The sequence below is a fragment of the Canis lupus genome, chromosome 11, assembly GCF_003254725.2.
Source record: "Canis lupus dingo isolate Sandy chromosome 11, ASM325472v2, whole genome shotgun sequence".
In the NCBI taxonomy this organism is placed as follows: domain Eukaryota; kingdom Metazoa; phylum Chordata; class Mammalia; order Carnivora; family Canidae; genus Canis; species Canis lupus.
Window position 1 is genome coordinate 6,107,133 of NC_064253.1, and position 27,769 is coordinate 6,134,901.

Here is a 27,769-nt window from a genome sequence, read left to right on the forward strand (position 1 = left end):
CTCATGCAGAATCCCCACTAAGCATAGAGCCCGATGCAGGGCTGGATCCCAGGACCCTGAGATCATGATCTGAGCTGAAACCAAGGGTCACCTGCTGAACTGAGCCACCCAGGCACCCCATCATATAGAAATAATTTTAAGAGCATTAGGTTATGTTTTTACTGGAGACTCCTATTTCTACAAAAATTATTATTATAAACAGCATCATCAATCACCAGTAAATTTTATGCATGTCTAGCATGGAACTTTCTAAAGTGGCTATAAATTAAACATACCAATCCTGAATTATAATTTTGTTCAAGTTCTTGTTATCTTTTGTAATTCTTGCATTATCAGCTGAAGTGACAAAAAGGTGAAAACTTGTAAATTAAATTTGTAGGATTCACAAAGATTTTAGGGGGGATAGGTTTTAATAGATCCTTTTAAAGATACTTTTGAGTAAACAGTTATTCAGTAGACATTAAGAAACAATGACATATTTTTACAAAAGGGTTTTTTAATTCAAAAGTAATAGATAATCATAATAGAAGATTTAGAAAATACTGGCAAGTATAAAGGAGGAAAGAAAATCCCCCCAGTTTCACAATCCCAAATCAACTGCTCTTAACAGTAAACTCCATACAGATACTACTGTGTAGATTTGGGTTGTTTACCAATTTACACTGTTAAAAACAGTTTTGCCTTGCTCGGTTTGTAAGCATACTTACTGGTGAAAACACAATTTTCTAAGTAAGTTGACCCAGCTTAGTAAGCAAAACTAACAGGTCTTTTTTTGGACCTTTCAGAATAGCACAGGAGCTGGCTGTAGGAGTTTCCCTGATTCAGGTTTGGCATATGTTTTTGGGAAGTAGGAAAAGTAGAGTTATAGTTCTAGGAAGCAGTCTCTTGTGAGACAGGGTAGAAAAAGGAAAATAGACATTGGGATAACCATTTAGAGGTGAGTTGTAGAGTAATAAGGGCTCAAAAAAAACTTGCATTGAGTTTTTTGTCATTAGAACATTTTAACTAGGGGATCCCTGGGTGGCTCAGTGGTTCTGCACCTGCCTTTGGCCCAGGGCGTGATCCTGAAGTCCCGGGATCGAAAGAAACCCCGTCGGGCTCCCGGCATGGAGCCTGCTTCTCCCTCTGCCTGTGTCTCTGCCTCTCTCTCTCTCTCTATGTGAATAAATAAATAAATAAAATAATGAATAAATAAATAAAATCTTTTTAAAAAAGATTAATAAATATCATGAATCATATAAATAATCATGAATAAATATCATGATTAAATAAATCATGAATAAATAAATAAAATCTTTAAAAAAAAACAAAAACAAAACATTTTAACTAGCCTTGACTAGGGCTTTTACTCTTCCCCAACATGAACCTTCTTAGAGTGTGCTATGGAACTCATTTGTTTCCCCAAAATTCATATAGTTGAAGCCCTAGGCCTTAATGTGATTGTATTTGGAGATAGGTCCTTTAAAGAGATAATTATGGTTAAATGAGATTCTAAGGATGGGTCACTAATCCAAAATGACTAGTGTCCTTTTAAGAAAAGGAAGAGACATCATGGATACATTTGCACAGAAGAGGCCACATAAAGACAAAGCAAGAAGGAGACCAAGGAGAGAGACCTCAGTACAAACCAGTCCTGCTGGCACCTGATCTTGAACTTCTTCCAGAACTGTGACAAAATAAATTTCTGTTGTTTAAGCCACCCACTGTGTGGCATTTTGCATGGCAGCTCTAGTAAACTAATACTGAGAATGAAACTTTTTTTTAAAGGAAAAGTGTAGTAGGTAGAATAATGGGTCCCTCAAAATATCAGGTACTAATCCCTGGACCTTGTACATATTATAAGGAAAAGTATCTTTTCGGATTTGATGAAGTTAAGGATCTTGAGATGGAGAGAATATTCTAGAGTTCTGGGTAAGCTCTAAACATAATCACAAATGTCCTTATGAGAGACAATGGGAATTTGACAGACCTACATAGGACAATTTGATGGGATCCCTAAAGACATGGCCACAAGTCAAGAAATGCTGAAGTAGATTCCCAGAGAGTACAGTCCTGCTGACACTAAGGATTTGGCCCAGTGCAACTGTCCGCAGACTTTGTGAGTGAGTTCATTTCTGTTGTTCAGGCTATCAAATTTGTGATGATTTGTTACAGCAGCCATAGGAAAATAAATAAATAGCAACTAAATATACCAAGTCCTTTTAGCATCTTATCCACGTAATATTAGGATTTTGTATCATGTGTTATTGGCTTTTTATTTTATGAAATAATGAATTATATTGATTATTTTTCTATTGTTGAACCATCATGTTATTCTTGGATAAATGCTTCTTGATTCTGGCATTATATTTTGTTTTTTAATATCCCAGTGGGTTTGATAATATTTTGATGATTGTTTAGTGCTTTTTTTTTTTCCTGTATTAAGGAAATTGGGCGCTAGTTTTCCATGTTGATACTGTCTTTGTCAAGTTTTGGTCCTAAGGTTATATGCAATTTGTTTGAATGTGTAGCCAGAGCTCAGATTATGCTATCTTTGGAAGCCAAGCATCAAAGCTGAAGCTTCCTCTGACTGGAATTTGGGAGCTATTATTGGTTCTTAAGCAGTAAAGAGACCTCATAAAAGGGGCAGGGATTAGATAATAAGATATAACAGTGCATCCAGAGTCATCTATAATTACTTACACAGCATTATCAAGTATTACAGTCTCAGATAACAAATCCAGGTATTGAGTTTCTCAAACAGACTCTCCTCCATTCATGTTCTTCAGGAGTGAAGGCTTCTGTGTGTTACAGGGTATTCAGTCAGGAAGCAAGGGAACTTTGGGGCACGAGAGAATGTCCTAGTGGGTAACTAAGAGTTGACCATATTTATCTCTGTCTTGTGATTCTTTAATTCCATTCTGTTTTTGCCTGGAAGAGGTAGGCAACATAGATTAATAAACTCTGGGAATGTAAGGGGATAACAGGAACATATTTGTGTGGATCAGAGTTTCTGAGCCTTGGCCTGTGGTGGGAGAAAGACAAATAGAGTTATTGCTAAGGATCCTTTGACCTCTATTTAACCAAACATTATCTCAACACTGAAAAAATAGAATAGCGTACATCTGTTATTTCAGATTTTCAGATGTACGCAATTATTTCATAACTCATCTAAATCACCAACTGAACAATTAGGTTTTTGAATTTGCGGTATATTGGTCATTACTGTTTTAAGCAACAAGTAATGATTATACCTCTTGTCCCATGGGAATCTGTAAAGGGTCTTGTTTTTGTTTTTGTTTTCTTAAAGAAATACCAGTCCCTTCATCTTACTGCTGAGGATATTTATGGTGATAGTTACTCTGTTTACATAGCTAGTCAGTCACAGACTCCTGATAGAAGCCTGTGTTTTCAAGATCACCTAGTAATGCAATGAGAAAGACTCCTTAGATTTACAATACTAATTACTGGTGTTGAACTTGGAAAAAGTATAGATACTCACATCTCTTGATCATGGGCTATGTATAGATTGAAAGTTGTATCATCACTTTCTGAAAGTTAGAGGAGAGTTTCTGTTTTTTATAAATTTTTTTTTAACTAAAAATTGTTTTTGTTCTTTCGATTTAGTAAACTATGTTTAAGGTGGTCCTGCTGGTTGTTTCCAATGTTACATTTTAGTTCTAGCCACTCTTCTTTGTTTAAATGGGTTGTAAGTCAGGAAGAAAATCAGGGTAGATTTTTGGAGTCCTTTATTTTCTGAGATTTTTTTTCTTACCAGAGCAAAAATAACTAGATAGATAAAGAGATAGATGAGAGGACAGACAGTTCAACCAGAAAACAAAAACAAAAACAAATCTGCACAGCAGGTTCGTGAGAAGATGTACTGTACTGAGTCCTTTGATATGTGGTATGTCCTTCGGTGAGCATATGGGCATAGGGATGCCTGGTGCATCAGCCAGCATTGATAAGTGTGTGAATATGTTCCAAATAGATGTGTGATCAAGGGAGGAAAACTTGTTAATTCTCCCTGGGGTATTAAAGAGTTGGGGGAAGACACAGAGTACAATTAAGAAGAAATTGTGATGTCTGACTGTCTAGGGATAATTAAGTTCAATTTAAGCCTGTTGTTCTATTTTCATGAAAATGTTTCCCAAGTAGAAAAAAATAGTTTATGTGGATCTTAAGAAAAGTTAGTTTTGACTATTGGAATGAAATTTTAGTAGTTTAATTTGGAAATTTACTTATCCTGAAATTTCTGTTGGTAAAAACATGGAAACCTGTAATACAGGTTAGAATTATTTTGGTTAATAATTATGGCTCATGTATCTGTTAGACTATCGAACTCTTATATTCCAGAAGATTTTTAATGGACTCATTGATTCATCTAGTTAAATGGGAATATGCTGTTAAAAGTAAGAGAGTGTCTCCTTGTAGCCATAAAGTTGACATAGTGCTTTATGAGCAAATTTAATGTTCCATTCTGAAATGTGAGGTTGAACAGAAAGATAACCTTAGAAAAAATGATCTCAGTTATTCATTCTGACCTTTGTTCACAAAAGAAATTCGAATTCAAAAGAACACAACATTTAGACTTTTTTTTACATTACTTATTTTAGTTGATTGGTATCTGTAAATTGCTCTAAATTAGACTGTAAAATATTTAATAGTGTTTTGTGTTATTTAGCTTTGTGTCTGTTATTCCTTTCAAGTTGACCTCTTTCACTGTGTTTTTGCTGTCCACTTATAAATTACACATTGCAAGTCTTTATAGGAATCAGATACAGTCTATATTAAATGATGTGGTTTAAAAAAAAAACAGGAGGAAATGAAATCTAGGAAATACTTTGGAAATGTCAGTATATTTCTATTGATTCAGTAATGAGTACAAAATAAGTTAAATTTATATACCAGGGAAAAATACAAAATAATATGTGAAACAAGAAATAATGAGTATGCTTATCCATATTTTACCTGAATGCCATTTATCGAACAAATCTTTATTGAGTTCCAAACTAGATGCTGGAGACTTTCCTAAGCTCTGGGAACATATTTACAAACATATTGTTGAATCAGATATTTCATTTATAATTAGATATTTTAGGAGTTCTAGGAAGGAAAAGTTCGTGGTACCTTCAGAGCACAGTCTAGGAATCCTTAACCTAGACCGGGGAATGTCAGGAAAGATCTAAACTGAGACATGAGCTGAAACTGTAAGGTTGAATCAGAGCCAGAGAGAGAGAAGGGGTTTGGAGAGAATATTATAGGCAGTAAGAATAGCATGTTCAAAAACCCTGAAGAGACTATGATGTATTGTTGGGAACTCTTAAAGAAGTTTGTGATCACTGGCATGCAAACAGTGATAGAAGGTAAAGCCAGACTGGAGTGATTCAAAAGGCAGCATTTGAAATCATCTGATTAAAATGAAGCACTCAATGTAGCCTTAAGAATGAAGGTATTCCAGTTGTACTCCTTGCCTAATTGCTTCAAGCATTTTTATGTTTCTAAGAGCTGAGCTCATTGTACCTTTTTTTTTTTTTTTTTTTTTTTAAAGAAAGCATGTGTTAGAAGCACCATTATAAGTCTTTGGAAATGGTTTTACTATTAATCCTTTTTTTTTTTTTTTTTTTTTTTGCTGTTGAAAAGAACAAAGCATTTTGAGCTTCCATCTCCAGGTCTCTTCACTTAATGATGTTCTTTTTGGTTCTTTAGTCCAAGTCCTCTAAGGAAACTTGAATTTGGAAGTTTAACTCAACCTGTTTTTTTTCTTACAAATTGAACTAATACTTTTTCATTGAGAAATAGTCCATAAATCTTGCTGCTCAAATAAATCCTTAATCTACAGGAGGACTTTGGAAGGGAACTTGCTTTTCAGTAGAATTAGAAGGATGTAGGTAGGAACCACCTCTGTTTTTACTCATCATTGTATCTCCAATGCCAAGCCATTTCCTGATCTGTCACTTATGCTTTATAAATATTTGTTCATTGAATGAGTACTAAATTTTATTTTTGTTTTAATGCCTGCTGAATGTCTTATAGTTCCATGGTTTTGTGATAAAATCTAGGCCTAAGATGGATGAAGTATTACAATGAATTCTTTCACTTAACATCATGTTTTTGAGGTTCCTTGATGTTGTGGAATATATTGGTGATTACATTTTATTGTTTAATAGTATTTCATTGTATAAATATATTTTGTTTAGCCATTCCACAGTTGGATGGACATTTGGATTTTTTCCAATTTAGAACTGTTATGAATAATGCCTCTGTAACATTCATATGCAAGTCTTTGTAGGGATACATGTATGCTTTCATTTCTCTTATGCTAATACCTAGGAGTAGAGTTGGTGGCTCATATATGGTAAGTTTATGTTTAACTTTTTAAGAAATTGCCGGACTCTTCTAAAGTGGCTATACTATTGTACATTTCCACCAGCCAAGTAAGAAGTTTTCAGTTTTTCTTCTTCAGTAATGATTGATAATGGCAGCCTTCAGGATTATAGCCATTCTGTTAGATGTATACTGGTATCTTACTGTGGTTTTCAATTTGAATTTCCTTAAATATGAGTAATATTTTAGAGCAAAACTTTTTAATTTTGTGTTCCAATTAATCAAATTTTTTTCATTATACTTTTGGTGATATATGTAGGAAATCTTGGCCTAGCCCAAGATCAAAATAATTTTCTCCTATATTTTCTTCCAGAAGTTTTATAGTTTTATAGAAGAAAGGAGAGTCTTTCAGTTAGGGGTGCTGGGACAATTAGATAGCCATGTGGTCTGTTCTTTCCTTCATATAATTCCCTGGTGGTACCTTTGTCTGAAATCAATTTATCATAAATGGAAAGGTTTATTTCCAGACTATTCTGCTGCATTGATATAAATGTCCATCTTTAGACCAATACCACATCATCTTGATTACTGTAGCTTTATACCAAGTTTTTGAAACTGAGTTATAAAAGTCCTTCTACTTTCCTTTCTTAAAATTATTTTGCCTACTTTACATTCATTGCATTTCTGTATATAAATTCTATAAAGATCAGCTTGATAGCTTTTGGTGAAAAGATTGTTTTTTGTTGCTAAATTCCTAAGAGTTTAATTTTTTTTAAAAGCTCTTATGAGTAGAATTATTTTCTCAATTTCACTTTTGAGTTGTTGATAGTATATAGAGATACAGTTAACTTTTACTATGGTCTTGTAAGCCATGACTTTCCTCAATGCATTTCTTAGTTCCAGTGGTTTTTGGAAGGAGCAGATTTCTCTGGTTTTCTACATACAGGGTCATGTTGCCTGAGAATACAAACATTTTACTTATTTTCAGTTGTGTTTGCTTTCAGTTTTTCTTTCTGACCTTATTTCACATTCCAGAACTACCCGCCCATTGATGAGTAGAAGTGACTACAGCATATATATGTAGTTTGTTTGTATTAATCTTTGTATGTTATCATTGTTGTCTTTGACATTTTGTATGACAACTTCAGTCATGACCATAAATTTAACTTACTCATCCTGGCATCAAGACCTGCGTCAATGGAATCTGCTTGAGGCTTCTCTCTCCCTCTCTGTCTGCTCCTCCCCCCAACTCACGTGTGCTCTTTCTCTAAAATAAATAAATAAATCTTTTAAAAAATTGTATCTTGAATCTACTTTCCCCTCTTATAATCTGTTGCCACCTGTTCCAAAGTCTCATTGTCCTTTGACTTTCCTGATTCCCACTGGAGCCTCTCTAATCCATTTTTATACAGTTTAAAGTTGACCACCTAAAAATGTTATTTGGAGCACAATACTCCTTGCTTAGAACACTTTTTTGGTAACTCTCCATTGTATTTAGCATAACATCCAGACTCTTTTCTGTGGCTTGTGACACCTTGTCCATTGGGCCCAACTCTCTCACTCTCCCACCTGACCTCATTCATTGACCAGAGTAACACTCATGTCCTTGTAGTTCTTCACAGGATAGTATTGTTCTGCTGCAGTTTATTTGCCATTCTTGTTCATCTGCCTGGAACTCTTCTTCCAGTTTTGCACATAGCTAACTCCTTCTCTGACTTTCTTAACTTAAATGTATGTCCTTAGGGAGGTACGTCACCAGCACCATGTCCATCTCATCTATTGTTAATTTCTTTTTCACCTATTATTACAGCTTGCCATTCTTTTGCCTGTTTTCTTCTATTTTCATCTTTTTAAAATATACATTTCATTAAAGTAAAAGATCCCAAATGCACTGTCTGATCCATAATAAGCATTCATTTTTTACCAACTCCTTGAATGAAAGCTAAGAGTTTTTTGGACAAGTAATTCAGCTTAAGCTAGAGAGTCTATAGGGAGAAAAAAGGACCTGTAAAATGTAATTGATTTTATCTAAACTTGCATTTAAAATTTGGCCATAAATTTATTTTGCCACTATTAAATATAGCATTCAGTATGTATCATTAGACTGTAAATGTGTCTTAAAAATTTAAGTGCTGATGTTCCAGACTACTTATCAACTGAAATTATGTCTTTTTTTTTTTTTTCTGAAATTATGTCTTGCTTAAAGATTTAGCATTTTTAAATGATTGTACATAAACTAACATGACCATTTCATATTTGGCTTTCTCATTTGTGATATTTTGTATCATGTATGTTTATTATTTATTGCTTATTTTGAAAAATTTATCATAGTCTGTTTCCTATAGAGTCCATACAGAGAGTTTTTATAATTCAGGTGGTAAATATTTTCCAGCTTGCACTTTTTAGAAGCCCAGTGGTGGTTGGGCCTGGAGTGGAATACAGACAGTGGCTAGGTTGTGGGGAGAATTCAAGTTGTGGGATCCATATTCCCATTGGTGAACTGAGGAATGCTGAGTTCCTAAGGTTTGAGGAGAACCTGGAGATCAGCCTGAGAAGACTAAAGCCCTCTTCATTCCTCCAAGCCCCTTGAACCGGAGGAAATTCATCTTCTTCCCTTAATTTGAGGAGCTATGTCTTTCCTTAATATGGACAGAATATGTGGAGCATAGTCTTTAAGTCCCACACAGCCTGACTTAGAATACTTGAGCTCTACTCCTCTCTTGGTTAGCCTCAAGGTGGAGACTGAGGACATGGTTCATTGCTATGGCCCTGTTCCTGCTTCTGGCTTTGGCTAATGATACTTTCAGGTTTCCACTCTGTGCACTCTCAGTGAAGCTGCCAAACAGAATGCTTCTGGAGCAGAGGTCTTGCCAAAATGTCCCTAAACTGCTGCCATCACTTAACCTTCCATGGAACCTTGGATAAATCATAAACTCAGTTCCATTATTCATGTGAAGTGCAATCATAGCAGTACCTTCCTCCTAACTTCATTGTGAGAATTCAGTGAGTTAATGAATAATAAAATGTTTTTCATGGGCACTGGCACTAGGCAAATATCATTTGTTGTAGCTGTCCTCATCGTGGTTAAGAAAACCACCACCACCACCCCCCGCAACAGGACCATTAATAAAGAATGTCACTAGAGAGAAGCTTCTTTTTCTAAATATTATAGAAGTACAAGTCTGCTCTAGAGTATGTGCTCTTCCCCTAACCTCCACCCTTTGCTAGATTACTCCCTCTCCCTTATCACATCTGTCAGAATAGAACATTTCGCAGACTCAAGACACACCATTTTGAGGCTTCAGTGCAGTCATGTTAATGGTAATATCTCTGTTATACAGGTTCATGTCCTACCTGTCACCTCCCTATGATGTGTACCTCAGTTTATTCTGATAGTCTCCAGTGCTCTTTCACTAGTGCACACAGGCTCCGCCTGTTCCTCTACTCTTGTCTTGTCATGCATTCACAGGATCCTCACCACCACATCTGTAATGTGTGCCTTGGGTAGCATTTCTCATTAGCAATGCTGTCTCTTGATGCTCTTCCAGATGTGAATGTCGGAGCATCCAAAATGGCATTGGGTTCACTTTAATCATCGCAGCTGTGCTGGGTTCCGGGTCTCACAGAATTCTTCCTAAAAACAACTTTTGTCTCTGGACCACCTTTGTATAGGTCTAGCCTTACCCTTTCTTGCCTCAAGCCAGGTACCCGTAAGTGTGTACTCCTGTGCCAGTCAGGTCATACACACACTAGTGGATGTTCCTGCTATCTCTTACCATCCCACAGCAGGTGTCCCAGGTACCTCCAAATCCCACCTAGCGTGACTTCAACCACACTGAAATTACATATTTATTCATAAAATTGCAGTTATGATTTATTTAACCCCTAATACAGTATAAGGAGTTTTTCATATAGGCACATTGCTGATTTTGACAGTTTAAAAACATCAAGCACTCATTGGTAGACTTCGTATAACTGCACCTTCATTTTGCACAAATTCTCAAGATTTCTGTGCCCCAGGCCCAAGGTGTTGGTGAATGTACCTATACTATAAACTCTGCCTGACTCTCTTACTCTCTTGCATTCCTGGTTCACAAGGGTGGTAAGCAGGGCCCGTCTCTATCAGCACTCCAGCTTCACTCTCCTTGGCACAAGTTAGAATCAATCATTTAGGAAGTATCATCACTTAAGTACTGGACTCAGGCCAGGACAGAAATTCTTTTCTCTTTATTTCTCCTTATTTGAGGGCTCTGATCCTCCTTCCCTAGTTCCCTCCTTGATAGAGCTTCAATTTTCAGTCAACAGGGCCTGGGTTTCTTTGAGCAGACATTATTATTCCCACCTAATTTTAATGACTTTGTGGTACATTAGTTATGATTATCCGTCCTCTCTCTAATCCATCAGTCCATTGGAGGTACTCTTCTACTTTCCTTTTTCTATCTCTCACAGTATCTTTGAAAGACTCCTTGATTTTACAGCTGTAATCTGGTGCCACCTGCAGAGACTTCTTATTCCATTCATAGTTACTGATAATTTAACATTGAAGAGTACTGTCCTTGAAATACTGCATTTATGTTTTGTCTCAGATGCCTCCCGGCACCAGTCCACTGTTACCGGTGGGGAGCAGGGAACATGGCCAGAAATACTAAGATCCCCTACTTTGGCGGTTTCATTCCTGTTACCTTCATTTCCCAAGGTACTGGCTTTGGGATTTTATTTTATTTATTTTATTTTATTTTATTTTATTTTATTTTATTTTATTTTATTATTTATTTTATTTATTTTATTTTATTTTATTTTATTTTATTTTATTTTATTTTATTTTATTTTATTTTATTTTATTTTATTTATTGCTTGTGTGTTATTACAGGGCTTAGTTTTCCAACTTGATTGATGATGCCAAGCATTCACGACTTTTCAGTTTCTCAGTTTGGAAGCAAAGAATTTTAAAAAGTCACTATCAATGCCTTTTATCATGAAAAGACAAGTAGAAGAAATTAGTCTCCCTCACCCAGGGATGTCAGTTGTCAGTATGTGTATACCAGTGGGAACCAGACAGCATGTCTAGGTAAAATCACTTATCACAATGCTGCTACTTTTTCACTGTGGTAATTTTAGCTGAACTGGGTCATGTTATAAATGTCAACAAGGCAAGAGAGGGAATAAAATGTCATCAGGATAATGCACATATGCTTACATTTCAATGGAGCTTAAAATCTTTTATAGGAATCAGGACTAAAAGGATTTTTTTTTTTTCATCGTGGCGATAAATGTGAATACGGTTACTGTCACTGACTCTTAGGTGTTCATTTTGGTTTCATTCCTGCTTTCCTTAAATTAGAGAAAAAAATCTCAACTTTGCCATTGGAAATTGGTACAGATAGGAGTTTTTCAGCTACATAGTCATTGTAGTGGCTTGATTTAAAAATACACATTGAATTCACCTTTAAAAAGTGGGTTAGGAGAAATAAAATCTAGTATAGTGTGAGCCATAAAACCACCATTTTGATGCTAACATCATTTATATTCTGGGCCAGAGTTTTAAAACTGGAAAAATAAAGTACAGTTTTATTCATTATTGTTGATTTTGCATGACTCAAACTAGATGTTAATTTTAATACAAATTAATTTAGGCAAAGTAATTAAAGTTAAGGAAATAACACATTTATCATGTTCATAAGTAGTATTTTTTTTCTTATTTCAACTGAAAGAATTAGATAAAAGGTGTAATAAAATAGATTTGTCAAAGAACCATTAATAGTCTACTGCTTTTTTTTTTTTTTTTGCCTTCAGAGTTTCAATTAAATCTGAAGAGATGATATAATCCTGCTATGACTTTAAATGGATGTTTTCATGGCTGCATAAATTGTGATTTGTCATGAGTTGTAGGATTGTAGATGACAATTAAGCCTGGATTCTGATCCTTTTCCTCTCAAGCTTATTAAAATAGGACCTTTTGGGACCATTGTGACTATCTCTTCAATTAGTTTCATGTTATAACTTAACCCTGATTATAAACAAGCTTTAACTACTTCATAGTTCAGTTTAATCTTTCTGCATTGGAAAGAAAAATTTATTCACTGTCAGTGAATAAGCACTGGGACATGGTCTTATTTTGGAAGATTAACTTACTGTGAGAATTGTGGTTTTGATTTTGACTCCCTGCTTATGATAGGATTAAGGTTGATTATTTTATCTCTCTGTAAAAGTGTAAAATAAATATCTGTCTATAGGCAGTACGGTCAGTTCACATTACCTTCACATTTGGGCATAAACATGCTGGTACACAGAGAACATTTTCAACTTTTCTACTTTAAAAATAGTGATTTTTATTATTTCCCTTCTTAACTATTTTTTAAATTCCCATTTATGGAGGCAGGCAGTGAATTTATATATAGGATTGATCATTTGTTTTGAGTCAGCTGCAAATGAATAATGACAAAGTCTACTATAGGTGTTTTGGATTGTCTTTAGGTGACAGGTACTCGTATGTAATAAAACTCACCACTTGAATTGGCATTGATTATCCTTGTTGATAATGCTGGCAGGAGCAACATTGAATAAATGTAAAGATTGAATTTGCCCTGTTCTACCATGGTGGTCACGGAAGCAGGACAAAGTATAAAAGCTGACAGCACCAAGGCATTAAATCTATTCAACTGTACTTCAGAGAACAGAGATGACAATGATGAAGGATATGTTCAATTCTACAAGCACTTACTGAGTGGTTCCATAGTCCAGCGGTATGTTAGCAGGAACAAATACAAAAGGAGAAGGCAGTCTGGTTTGCTTCAAAGAAGTTTATCATCTAATAGGGAGACAAATGATTCATATATGAAACAGCTGGGGAACAGAATATGACAATATATAATCTAGTGTGGGTTTGTTTGTGAACCAGAATACATGCACAGTTATTTGGCAATGAAAAGATATATTTGTACATGAAGTAACATAGCCTGGGTTATTTAAGATTTTTAATTATTTGAAATGAAAAGTAATTTGAAACATGTTTATTTAAAATATCGTTGAGCCCAACTTAAACACTAGTTAGGTACGTGAGACCGTAAATAAATTCAAGAATGCTTTACTCCCTTTTTCTGGCTCAGTCCATCGAATATATACTTTATTAGGTTTTATCCAGTTTTTGTTCTTTTCTCTCATATCCTAAAGATTCACTCTGTCAGTTTTCTACTATGTATTCTAAGTACAGTTTAATTTTTCCATTGTCCAGGTTTTCTGAGTTGTGTTTATTTGAAAGTTCCCGTCAAAGAGCATAGTCCTCTGCTTATTAGCTTTGCATAAGGAGGCCATGTGGCTGAGCAGCCTCACTACCTTCAGGTTTATTATTTTTTTCTTCATTGCTTGCTGAATGGTAATATTATTATTATTACTATTATTATTATTACTATTATTACGACCATGGCAAGAACAACTAACATGAGATCTGTGCTCTTAACAGATTTTGATACAGTATCATCAGGTGTAGTTAGGTGCTATGTTGTACAGCACATCTCTTTTTTTTATGATTTTATTTATTTGAGATAGAGTGAGATAGAGAGCATGAGCTGAGGGAGAGGAAGGGCAGAGGGAGAGAAAGAAGCAGCAGACTCTCCGTTGAGCAGGGATGAGCAGGGAGCCTAACGTGAGGCTTGATCCCAGGACTCCAGGATCATCACCTGAGCGAAAGACAGACACCTGACTGAGCCACCCACATGCACTTTTCTTTAATTAAAGAGATAATAGTTAAGAACATTGATCTCTTCAGTGGAAGACATTTATTTTTTAAAAATCAACTTGTTGATGCAGTATGTTGCTACAGGATGCCTTGAATTACTTCAAGCTTGAAACAAAACCAAAAACAAAACCTTGGACAGCTAAATGCAAAGGTTTCAGAACAGTTTGGGATCGTCCAAATGGTTAGTCCAAACTAGTGAAGGCATTAAACAGATCCATATTTGAAAATGACAGAAATGATTACTGATTTGAGTCTTACCCAGTGGTACCTTGTCAAAGCTCAGTCTCCATCATACTCTTGGTTCTGTGCTTTGATGAGCCCATTCCCTGGGGGTTTGTCCCACCCATATAAGGGTTATGGGTTTGGGTTTTCATATCATTGCCAGTAGAAATGGGTTTTTATACCAAGCAGAATTGATATTGCTTGCTTAACTATGAACTCCTGGAGAGCAAACACATTTAAAATTTTTTTAAAACAACCATTAGATTAACGTTGAAATACACGACTAATCCTGTTACAGCATGGTGGATACTTATGAGGTTCTCAGAGCAGAACCTTGAGGTTTGTGGAATAAAACTTAATGGGAGTTTAAGCTGGTTTCTGTTAACAGATGTGCCATTTAGGGAAACATTTTAAAATTACATTAAACCAGTTAAAAGTGGTCAGGACAGTCATCAAAGATATAAAAGTTGCTTGGTCTAGATTCACTGAAACTCCTGCCTTTAAGCCTATTAATCGTAAAACTGTTCTGTTAATTACTGTCCTCCAGGAAATTTGGGAATTTTTTTCTATGTTACCAATATGGTGAACAATTGGGCTGACAATTTCCTGATGATGTTTTATTATGGTGGTTGCAAGCCATTCTGGAAATAGTATTTTAAGAAATATCTTGCTCAGAAGCATCATTTCTCCCAGGAAGGAGCCTTTCATATTGGTCTAAAAACTTCAAGGATATGGCATCCTATTGGAGCTCTGGGGTATTATTATTTTCAGACCTCGTTTGTGTGCATGAGCTATATTGATTTCCAGATAAAATGAATTTATTCAGAACAGAAGGTTATCACATACTAGACCAAATCATTTTTAGTCGTATTAAGTTCACTTGGATTACAATTAGGAAAATTGTTTGAAACACCAATGACATTATATTCTGACCCCTTAGCTTTGCAGTCATTTCACCTTAACAAAGGATTCTGTTAGCCTTACTCTTCTCAGTAGGAATTGATAGCATTAGTGTAAATCAGGCAGAAGATTTAAGAAGTGTCGGCTTGGAAGAAATGCAGTATGTACTTATTGCATTTAAAATATATATATATATATACACCAACTGAACTTTGCTAAATAATAATTTGACCATATAATAAAAAGCAGATTAAAGGTGATAACTACTTAACTTGATTGAAATGTTTTCTGGGGTGCCTGAGTGGCTCAGTCATTAAGCATCAGGCTCTTGGTGTCAGCTTAGGTCATGATCTCAGGTTCTTAAGATCGAGCCCTGCATTGGGCTCCACAAAGGACACAGGCGTGCAAACTGTCTCTCTCTCTCTCTCTCTCTTAAAAATAAGAAAGAAAGAAAGAAAGAAAGAAAGAAAGAAAGAAAGAAAGAAAGAAAGAAAGAAAGGAAGGAAGGAAGGAAGGAAGGAAGGAAGGAAGGAAGGAAGGAAGGAAGGAAGGAAGGAAGAAAAAGAAAAGAAAGAAAGAAGAAGAAAGAAAAAAAGAAAGAGAAAGAAAGAAAGAAAGAAAGAAAGAAAGAAAGAAAGAAAGAAAGAAAGAAAGAAAAGAAAAGAGGTTGCTTGTGTGGCTCAATCAGTTAAGCATCTACCTTCAGCTCAGATCATGATCTCAGGGTCCTGGGATCAAGTCCCATCTTGGGCTTTGTGCTCAGCAGGGAGTCTGCTTCTACTTTTCCCTCTGTGATCTCTCTTGCTCTCTCTCAAATAAATAAATCTTAAAAAAAAAACTTTTTTTCTAAGAGTGCTTCAGCTTACAAATCTTGCATACAATTTTTTGGGGGGCATCACTACAAATTGGAATAAAAGTATGCTGTGGTATTGTTCTTTTTCAAAATTTCTGGGCTTCTGATAGAAATAAATTAAAAATAAATCATAATTTTTATAACTGGAACATTAACTCTATTTTAAAAATACTAACAAAGAGGAAATGCATGATTTAACCATGCTTTTTACCCTGAAAAGATTTACCACTTCACTCAAATTGAGAAAAATTGAGAAGTCTGTTTTAGCCTACAAAATCCTAAATGGTATGGTGCCCTCAAGGTTTCCCCTCTCATATTTTCCACTCTTCTCTCTCCCTCACTCAGTTCACTTCAGCCTTACCAACCTTACTGTTCCACAAACATGTCAGAGACCTTCTACTTTACAGTCTATCACTTTCTAACATACTGTGTTATATTTTGATTTTTTTAAGAACATGATGTGTGAAATAAAACACAGAAGGATTCAAAGATAATGTGCATAAATAATATATGTGCACTACATATAGGAAGTTAAGGAAATAATAATTTTTTAAAAATCTCAAGACCTGAAGAAAACTATTTTAATCTTCAGGTGGAAGGGCTAAGCATATATCAAGCAGAATAAATGAATACAATATTCCCATATAAATACATACTCTTAGAGTTTCAATCCAGTAAAGGTAAAGAAAATCTTAAGAGATTCTAAAAAAGGGAAAAAATAGGTTACCAACAAAAGAACATGAATTAGACTGCTAAAGTCACCAGCAACCCTGAATTCTAGGGCACAACAAGGAAAGGTCATTATGGCTCTATACAAGACTGGTTTTGAAACTAGAAGTGTATATACCCAGCCAATCTATCCATGAAATGTGAATGCAAATAGTTAACTCAGACATGCAAAAACCTCTGAAAGTATCTCCAAAAAAATGGCAAAAATGAAGAGATGAGAGCCAAGAAACAGTGAATCTAGCCCTAGGAATTTAATAGGAAAATCAAATACCTGAAATACATATGTGACAGCTTTGTAGCTATCTGGGCAACCAATTCAGACTGACACTCAGCAGGTAAGCAGCAGTCCCACAATTAGCAGCCATAGGGAATTACAGCTTTTATAATTCTCAGTCTTGAAGGACCAGAGAGACCCCTCTAGGGAATTAAGTATTTACTATTGCCCTTTAATCTATGTTTCTGAATGATGAGCTGTTTCTTATTAACCCACACTCTTCTTAATTGTATCAGTGTTTTTTGTTTAAAAAAAAAGATAAGTAGGTTCTGGCACATTTCACAATTGGAGAAAAATAAACAGTGAAGCGGGTATAAAAAGCACCAATCTGAAATTACATCACACAAATGATTGATGTCTTTGTCGCCTTACAAATAGTACCTTCAAGATTCAAGTTCATTGGTAGGGTGTAGACATTTGGATAGATAGAGTGAGGATTTTGTAGCAAATTAAGAAGTCTCAGACCCCACAGAGACTGCATGACCTGGACTCTTTTTGAGTGGCTGGTTAGTAGAGCTGTTGCCCCTTCTCCTCTGGCACCCCCCAAGGTTCCACGTCAGCGGCTTCCTGTGTTCCACCAACCATTTATACTTTAAGGGATCGCTTCACAAAAGGGAACCTGAGACCCTTTTAAAATCAACTCTCTTTAACCTTAAAGACAAAATTATCCTATTGGGTATGTTTTTAGAACTCATAATATTTTTTAGCTAGTTCATAGCTCAATGTGTGTTTAAATTATTTACATATGAGTACAGTTCCAGCCAAATTGCCCTATTTAAATGCATCATTACTGGATACTTCAATAGTTTATCCATTGAACACTGAATTTTACTTCATTTCAACTATGTTTGCCTAAGCAATCTGTGTCATTCCTTATTCATCCATCTTAGTGTATTAAAGTAACAGTTTTACCCATCTTCAAAGCCATATGCATTAGATTATTACTACCCTGAGAATTTATATGCGAAGTATTTTCCTGTTTTCTTATTTTAATGACTGTTAGGAAATTGAAATGGTTTTCCTTTCAGTGCTAAACCAGTACTTTTTTGTTTGTTTTTAGAACAGGCAGTCTTTCAAATGCCTGACTAAGAGTGTCTGTTAGTTAGTAAAGCTGTCCAAATGACGTTCTCGGTCTTTCCCTGGGAATATTTCTTTGAGGAATTCATTACATTACTCTGGTGCTGCTGACTCTGCATTCCCATTACTTCAGCCTCTGCTGTCAACCTGGCATCCATAGCAGATTTTGATTCAGACCCATTTTCCAACTCCAGTGCCAGTGAAAATTTAGCCGCTTCTAACTTCGTTCTTACTGTCAATAGGGACCCTGCCCCTTCAAACATGTTTACTTCATTTATTACCATCTATTTTTGTTTGTTACTGTTAGCCTGTTGTGTTCATGTAAAAAAAACTCCAAGGATTCTTATAGAGCCCTTAAAACGCAAAATACTTTGCTTTTTGGTTTTCTGCACAAATCTCTCAAATGGCTTCCCATCTTAAAACGGTTGCCAAGATCCTAACAGTGGCCTTTTATAATGTATCCCACTACTACCTCTCTTAACCAGTCATCTGTTAATTTCCCTCTTGCTTTCTGTGTTCCAGTCATAATGTCTCCTTGTCGTTTCTTAAAAATACCATACATCCTTGCTTCTCAGGGACTTTGTACTTGCTTATTTCTTTGTCTAGAATGTTCTCCCAGATAATCCTGTGGTTTATTCTTTTATTTCTGTCAAATGTTTAGTCAGATGTCACCTTTTCAGCAAGACTTCCCTGTCTACCTTAGGAACTAATAATTCACCATATTTTTAGCATACCCCATGCCCTATAGCTTCAGACAAGCTATATATTTTATTAGATAAATTACATACTTTACTTGTTTATTGTCTGTTAGCCTCCCCTGGAATGCATGCATACTCTGCAAGAGCAGGGAGCTTTAGTTTTGTATGTTACCTTCCAAGCACCTAGAATAGTGCCTGGCCCATCATAAATAAATACTTGTTGAATGGATGAATATAATAAATGCTACTATGCCCCATATTTTATATGGGTGTACATTTTAGCTAGAATCAACCAATCTCTTCCAGTATGAGCATGGAAATTACAATCCGATTACTTGGGTTCAGATATAATTCATGTGACTTTGCACAAGTACTTAACATTTCTGGGTCTCATGCCTTATCTCATAGGTTGCTTGAGGATTAAATGTGTTAATATATATAAAGCAATTTTAATCGTGTCTGGCACACATAAGTACTTTATAATTTTATGTCTAAGAAAATACTCAACATCATCGAATTTGCATTTGTCATTTTTTTTCCAGTTTATCAAGCATTGTTATTTCTGAACTTTTATGCTAAGGTTCTTTTGAGCAGAGAGTACTGGTCCTGACACTGTGGATTGGATTTTGTTCTAACTCAATTGCTTATCTTTTTTTTCTTATGACAATTTTGATACTTCAGTATAAAAAATTTTTCTTTAGGACAGAGATATTTAACTTGTATGTCCCAACAGTTACATAAACCCACATGAAGGCCCCAGCCTTGTAACGTCTTTGAAGCCTTCCATTTCTAATCAGAGCTGCTTTGGCTCAGCCCAGCTTGGTTCAAACCTATATGCCAATGGGTAAGTCACAAATGGCAGCTGATGTGCTGCTGGTAAGAAAAGAAGTATGCAAATAGAGCCCAAGACTTCTTTCTTAAATAGCTCTAGTATGCAATCCTGACATGCCATTAGGGACAAATCCTCCAGATTGTGGCTTTGAAGTCTGTGGCTTTCCAGCTCCCATATAAAATTCAGCTCAGGGATCCCTGGGTGGCGCAGGGGTTTGGCGCCTGCCTTTGGCCCGGGGCGCGATCCTGGAGACCCGGGATCGAATCCCACGTCGGGCTCCCGGTGCATGGAGCCTGCTTCTCCCTCTGCCTATGTCTCTGCCCCTCTCTCTCTCTCTCTGTATGACTATCATAAATAAAAAAAATAAAAAATAAAAAAATAAAATAAAATTCAGCTCAGTATGAAGTGGCTCTTAAGCTTGACACAGTTGAGTACAAGTAATTTAGATAACTTCTCTGCTTTGGAGGGAGTGTGAAGCAGTGTTGTTGAGTTCAGAAGGAGTTGTTTTCATACGTATCTTAAACAGTTCTTTAAATACGACTTGACTTTTCTTTTTCTCCTCTTTATCTGTTCGTTTCTGGATCATATCAAAGGAACTGCTCCAGTATTCATATTCACCTGTTACTTCCCAATTAGTTTCTCTGAAGACTTATAAGTTTCCAATGCCAGTTCTACAAAAATTTTAAAAACACATATAATGATGATTTTTTTTTTTAATGAGAACATTTTAGCTATCATACTAAAATAATTTTCTCTTTCCCTCTAATCAGGGTTTTCTGAAAAGTCAGAAGAAAAATTTGCCCATTGTTTAAGAAAATAAATTTATCTTCAGACTAAAGTTGCTAAAGTTAGCCTTTGGTCTCCGTATGTTTTAATGAAGTATAGCGTATCTATAGTTCAGTGAGTTACTACAAAATGAATACACCTGTGTAACCACCACCCACTGAAGAAGGAAAACATCTGCATGTTCAGAAGCCCTCTTTTTTTTTTTTTAAAGATTTTATTTATTTATTCATAGAGAGAGAGAGAGAGAGGCAGAGAGACAGGCAGAGGGAGAAGCAGGCTCCACGCAGGGAGCCCGATGTGGGACTCGATCCCGGGCCTCCAGGATCACACCCCAGGCTGCAGGCGGCGCCAAACCGCTGCGCCACCGGGGCTGCCCACAGAAGCCCTCTTATTGATTCCTGACCACTACCCCTACTTTGCTCCCCAAAGTTAACCACACTTTCTTCTATCTTAATATGCTGGATTAGATGTGTTTTTTGAATGTCGTATACATTGAATCAGTTAGAATGTACTGTTCTGTCTCTGGGTCCTTTTGCTTAACTTTGTGTGAGAGTCCTCCATATTTTGTGTAGCATCACTTTTGTCCCTGGCTGCAGATCATTTCACCATATGGCCATACCATAGAGTATTTAACCATTTTTCACATTGGTGGGAATTTGAGTTTGTACTATGACTGGAGCACATGTGCATGCATTTCTATTCAGTATATACTTAGATATGAATTGTTGGATCACAGGTTCAATTTTAATAGATAGTCAAGTTTCCCAGAGTGGCTCTACCAGTTTACTTCCCACCAGCTCTGTGTGAGAGCTATGGTTGCTACACATCTTCAAAACTTGGTATTGTTGTGTTTGTCATTTCTGGTGACTTTGTAGACAGGTGTCACACTGAACTTGTAGTTTGCATTTCCTTGCTTATTAGTGAGTCGAGCATGTTTGACAAGTGATGTACATGTGACTGTGTAAATAACCACTTATAGAAAGTGCCTTTTTAAATCTCTTGTCCATTTATCTCTCAAGTGGTCTATAGATATTGTAGATACATGCCCTTTGTTGGTTGTATATGTTGAAATTATTTTTTTTCTTTCTGTGGCTTGCTATTAAACTGTCTTAAGGCATCTTTCAAGGAAAAGAAATTTTGAATGTAATGTGATACAATTTATCTCATTTATTTCTCAACCTTTTCTTTCATGGTTTTCCACTTTGTATGTCCTAATTAAGAAATAATTCCAGTCTAATGTCATGAAATTTTCTTCAGTGTTGTTGTTGGAAGTTTTTTTTTTACCTCAACCTTCCTTGATTATATACACTACCGATAAAAATTTAGGAGTATGTCCACTCTATATGTAATTTATTTATATGTGTCATATGTGTGTAATATACTCAACAAATAATATTGTCAAGTAAGTTATTTAAACCATGAAGTAGGAGGGAGCCCCCCCCCAATACTTGCTAGATGGGATACAGCCCAATTTGTGAATCACATAATAAAGCCAATTAAATCTTCAAAATAAATAAATGAATGAATGAATGAATGAATGAAAATATACTGTCAAGTAGGAAACTTCACTCATTGACAGTCCAGCCAGAAAGTTTTATTGGGAAATTCACTTGATAATCAGTTTGAGGAAATATTCTATAAGGCTGAAGTTATTCTACAAGTTGTAATTTAGGAACTACCATAGTCTCAAATTATTTAAGCGTGTGACAGACAGCGAATACTTGATTTTTTTCTAAAATGCAGATTTAATCATTTTATTTCCCTACTTTAAATCCTCAAATGATTCACCAAACAGCTCCTCACATCATACATTTGTCTAAGGTTTTTTATGTCTAAGATTTGGTTGGGTATGCTAAAGACTTGAACTAAGCATGAAATTTTAAGTAAAAAGAAAAAGAAAGAAAGAAAGAAAGAAAGAAAGAAAGAAAGAAAGAAAGAAAGAAAGAAAGAAAGAAAGAAAAAGAAAAAAAGAAAGAAAGAAAAAGAAAAGGCAGTATTTTTTTTCCTTTTTAAAAAATATCTGAGCAAAGACTTTTGTGTTTTAAAGATTTGTTCTGTCTTCCCATACATAAATTTTTGGATTATGTTGACTTCAATCACTAAACCCAATACATGGCCTCCAGCTCTTTCTTTCCTCAGAAGGCTTCTTATGTATGGGATCAGCAGTCCCAAAGTTAGACCTTTTACAAATGGTGTTTGGAATAAAAGCATATTTATATTATCTGTGTTATGCAGGAATTCACATATTTTAAAATAAATCTTCTCTCAGCTTACAACAAACTCAGATTTGTCTATTTATTTGACCTTCTAATCTATTCATATCTTGGACAACTTAATTTGGCATCTTTACCCAAAAAAATAGTAGAAAATAGAGTTATTTCTGGCTCTTAAGCTATTATCATTTTAATGTTCGAGTATTCCCTTGCGTCAAAAATAAAATCCTGTGACTTCTTCTTTAATCTGTTTTTTGAGGATAAGGTCAAAATAAAAACAATTTAAAGAATATCTTTGTATTAGTTAGGTTTCAAAACATTCAAGAAGGAAATAGGTTTCCTGGAATTATTTAAGCATCTGGTTTTCCAATAACCTACAGTATGCAGCCATTAGTTTTTAAAGGTGATTACATAATTATCAGAAAATCTGGATACTGATGAATTGGAATTTTAATGCATTTGAGCTAGAGTAAGACATTGTAGGTTTGGATATAAAGAATGAAAAACAAAGGCCAAAGTCTGATGTCACCAGAACTCATTGTACTCAGGGTACCTTCCGAAGTATATGCATTTCATTATTGTGTATACATTGTCTGAAGGTTGGTAAATTGTGTACATTAGCATCATAAGATTGGTGCTGTTATTATGATATTCATATGAGCTTACCACTTACAGAATAAGTAAGAAATTAGAAATTATTAAGGTAGAAGGGTGCCTGGGTGGCTCAGCTGGTTAAGAATCCCACTCTTGATCTCAGCTCAGATCTTGATCTCAGGGTTGTGAGTTCAAGCCGTACATTGGGCTCTACTCTGTGTGTGGAGCCTACTTTCAAAAAAAAAAAAAAAAAAAAGAAATTATTAAGATAGAATAAAATCTGTTGCAAAAACATTATAAACATTTCCAAAAATATAAAAGATTGAAGGGCATGAATTTCAAGCCAGACAACAATACATCTAACCATTTCTAGGCCACATCTGTTTAAAAGAGGGGTACTGTGCAAAGCCACTACAATAGATCCCCTATAATGACTGATAAAGACTTTCTTATCACTGAGAGATGTTTTCTACTGAAAGATGATCAGTTTTTTCCTTCCCATTACTGAGTTCTAAACCATCTTGGGGTACCCACTGGAATCTGCCAGGATATATCTTTGAGTTCATCTGCACTACATTTCACCAGAAACTCATGTTCTTTGTCATATATTGCTTTTCGTAACTGCATAAAGGATCAAAACATGTGTATTTTCCCTCTACTGTGTACTACCGTGTGCTCACATCAGAATATTCATTAAACAGTCAACCCTCCGTGACCTTGAATTCCCCTTACATGAAATTTTAGAGTGCATAAGTTGACTTCAGTGTAGCTTTGGGGCAACATTGAAGTTTCAGTTCTGATATAGATGAACTACAGGGCAACCCTGTGAGGAATAATTAGAGAAAGTACAACGTCAAAGTCAGGAAAGGTGACAGGGATTAAGGAGTGAGTGTACTTGTGATGGTGCGGAAGTAAGTCTTGAATCACCATATTGTACACCTGAAACTCATATAACATTATCTTTTAACTAACTGGAATTAAAATAAAAACTTAAAAATCAAAAAGAAGAAGAAGACGACCAAGAAAGAAAGAAAGCAGAAGTAAACTGGATGACAGAGGAAGAATAAAGAGTTTACACCAAAGACGTGGAAGATATGAGAAGGTAAAGCTGGTCTGTTCCTGGTGTTCCAGACCTAAATAGGCATCAGAACAGCCCATGCGGTTTGTGTTTTCTGATGCAATTTTATTTTGTTGTAATGAACTTATCCTGGTCTAAAGATTTGAGAATGGGCCTGAGCATAGAAAATGTTTGCTAGTGGTCTCTGTTGGTTCTGTTAGTACCAGAGTTGAAAACCACTCTGACTGTGCAGATAATCTTATTTTTCTTAACTTTCCCACCAGGCTTTGAAAACAATACTAAAGCAAAAAACAAAAATAGTTCAGTATACATTATTATAATTTTATGCTGCATTAAATGTTAGTAATACTGTCTTTAGCAATTTTTATTGTTTTTAGTGAAAAAAATTTTCTTAACTATGTTATTAGTTCACTTCAAAGCATGATTACTAGCATATTCTTCCTTTAAAGTCAAAATTTTTATCACCATACTCTCTTTACCGTGGTCTCTTCAGGACTCTTACGGTTGGGACTATTTCAAATATATAAATGATTACAAGTAAGTATTTACTTTTTATTGAAAAGTACTTTACTTTTTGTTTTATGCCAATAGTTAGGTAGGTTCCCAAACATTATTCCAGTGATTGTTGTGGATCAGCATTTGGATCTTTCATCTGTCAGACATCTGGATAAATTAAACAACCTGACCATGGCAGATCACCAAGTCTGATTTCCTAATGTTCATGTGTCTTAATGTAAGATCTTAATTCTAAACACATTTGTCTCATGTAGGATTTTGAGGTTACTGTGAAGTGAAAAGTAACTTTTACTTCTCATGGTACTAAAGCATTAATAAGTAAAGAACTGAGAATGTGAAATAGTCTAGAAAATTTAGAAACGAGAAGACATTGTGGAGGTCAGTTTATTTACTTTTCCCACCTTTAGTAGGGCTCTTTCTCCACCACATTAAATTTGAATTCTAAAACACTTAAAAGATAATGGCAGCATGACAGAGATGGCTGTAGGTTTATATCACATAAACTATACTATTTTGTAATTTTTCAGAACGTTTTTCTATATCTTATTAAAATCTTTAAAATAGACTATAATATGGTGCAGACTTTAAGCAGGCTTTATACGACTTGTACTTCTTGTTATTCTGTTTCTTTGGGAATTCTTGGCTAGAGACCAGTTCCACATCTGATTTTATGCACCAGCAATGAGACAATGGCAGTAAAGTAATAAATCAACATAATGATTCAATTAATTGTGATTCACATAGTCACTTAACAATCATATTTGTTATTCAGTGGTGTGTCTGTCCTAAAGTTAGTTTCTGTTTCTAGAATTTTTAAAGATTATATTATTGCTATTTTTCATATTTGATTTTATGAATAATGGCAAACTTTATTTCCCCAAATTTCCATATACTATTGTCATTGATCCCTTTGATTCATTGCCTTCTCTTGTTTGTTTGTTTGTTTGTTTGTTTGGGGAGGGTTGTGATTTTTAAAAATTTTATTTAAATTCAATTTGCCAACATTCAGTATAACACCCAGTGCTCATCTCATCATGTGCCCTCCTTAATGCTCATTACCCAGTTACCCTATCCCCCCACCTCTGCAACCTTTTGACTTGTTGACTTCTTGAGGGGAAAAAAGGCAAGATTTTTATTTTCATTGTCTCACAGCTAATTGCTTATTGTTCAATTGCTGAGTTAATTGGGAAAAAAATACATTTTATCTTTTAGTTTGTAAAGAAACCCTTGAACTTGAAATAGAAACTGAATCTTCTTAAGATTCACTGGAGGTAGATTAGACTTAAGTGAGCATTGGGTGTAGCAATAGTAATTTGTTATCATTCAGTTATGAAAATCGCTACTGATTTCCCATCAATTTATATTAAATTGAAATGCTGTGGAGTTTTAAAATTTATTTAAAGGTGAGAAAGTTTAGCTGTTCTAAAGTTAGCAGAGAAGACTTTTATACACAGTTACAAGCACTAGATGGAAGAAGTCTGGTTAAAATTTTTGAAAAGGAGTCCCAGCCGATACAAGATGGAAGCCTGAATAGACAGGTGGACTTCCTGTCCCTCCTGACACTTCAAAAAAAAGAGGCACATCGGAGCACCTAAAGCGGTAGATCCCGTGCAGCCAGAGATCCCAGAAAGCCAGAGAGACTCACTTGCACTTGCAGGTTTTCAAGAAATTTGTGGGAGAAGGAAAGATGGGAGTAAGCTGACAAATGAAACAAGCCCTGAGGGAGCCACAGGGGTAAGAGGACTTCTCTCCACCTGGCTAAATCTGAAGGAGCCTCTGTGCAGAAAATCTGCGAGTGTGAAGAAGGGCAGGAAGAAGATATAGAGCTGAAAAAAGAAAGATTCATTACAAGTCTATACATGAAACCAGGACACTCCAGGTCTACATCCCCAGGCCAGAAACCAGAGCCTCATCCCAGAAGAAAGGGAGCAAACCCTATGGGAAGGGGTAAGGTTTCCATTGTACATCTTGGCACTGCATAAATAGGCCTGCATTATTCTGGCCTTTGAGGGATTACAGCCCAGCAGACGGCTTCTTGTATACCCACTATGGCTCCTGCTGTCTGATCTGGAGCTTGCCTGTATCCACACGGACCCTTGCACACAGAGCTCCTAGTTAATGCTACCAATTAGGCAGAATGACAGAGGAAAACCCATTTTCGTTATTATTCTTCTCCATTGTTTCTGAAGCCCTCACATTATTACAAATGCTTAATTTTGTGTTACTTTATCTTCATTTTTGTTGTTCATTAAGTGTTTGTGCCCCATTGTACAAATTTTTCACAAATTGAAGCAGACTCTCTTTTTAAAAGAATAAATCAGCCTTGGGAATCTACCATTAACTACATGTTTCCCCTGAAGATGTTTTCCTTTGGTCATCTATTGATGCAGTATGATTTAGGAACAATTAGTCTTCACATATCATGATCTTAGTTTGAATTTAATGATAGCATAAGCTGACACTGATATTTAATAGTGCACATCTATGCCAACTGTAAATTCAGATTTATTTGGATTCTTGGATTGTGTCTTTTTTGCCTGTAAGAGATATAAAATGCTTTATTAAAATATTGAGAAATGTTGATCTCATTAACTGGGAGAGAAGAGCATATTTCTTATCTTTGAAACATTTACTAATGTGAGTTGAGTTGCAGTCTACAGAAACATTGCAGTTAGATCCAATCTTAATTTTTCTCATTTTCTTAAATTTTCATGGGTATGCATATGGAGCTATTTTTGTATTCTTTCTCAGCTAAATAAATTAGCCCAAATATGCATGACTGAAATTACCTTCTATAAAAATTTCCAAAAGCATTTGAAAAATATCCCAAGGGTGGCAAGTCCATAATATTTTACCATATTAAAATGCTGTGCCTGGCTTCTAGATGGATATATGATCAGAAAAAAAGAATCTAAAATGTAATGAAAGTTGACCATACTGTTGTAAAGCCCAAGAT

General features: G+C 35.4%; 1 protein-coding gene across 4 annotated transcripts in view; it reads left to right on the forward strand.

Annotated features, from left to right (window-relative positions):
* The window catches only part of COMMD10 (COMM domain containing 10), a 187,569-nt gene that overhangs the window by 114,508 nt on the left and 45,292 nt on the right, over positions 1 to 27,769 (forward strand). Inside the window, exon 6 of one of the 4 annotated variants that reach the window (XR_007413887.1) lies at positions 10,893 to 11,002. The exons of the other annotated variants lie outside the window; for them this stretch is intronic. The gene's annotated coding sequence lies outside the window, so the exon portion shown is untranslated. The remainder of the gene's footprint in view (positions 1 to 10,892; positions 11,003 to 27,769) is intronic. 4 annotated transcript variants of the gene reach the window in all.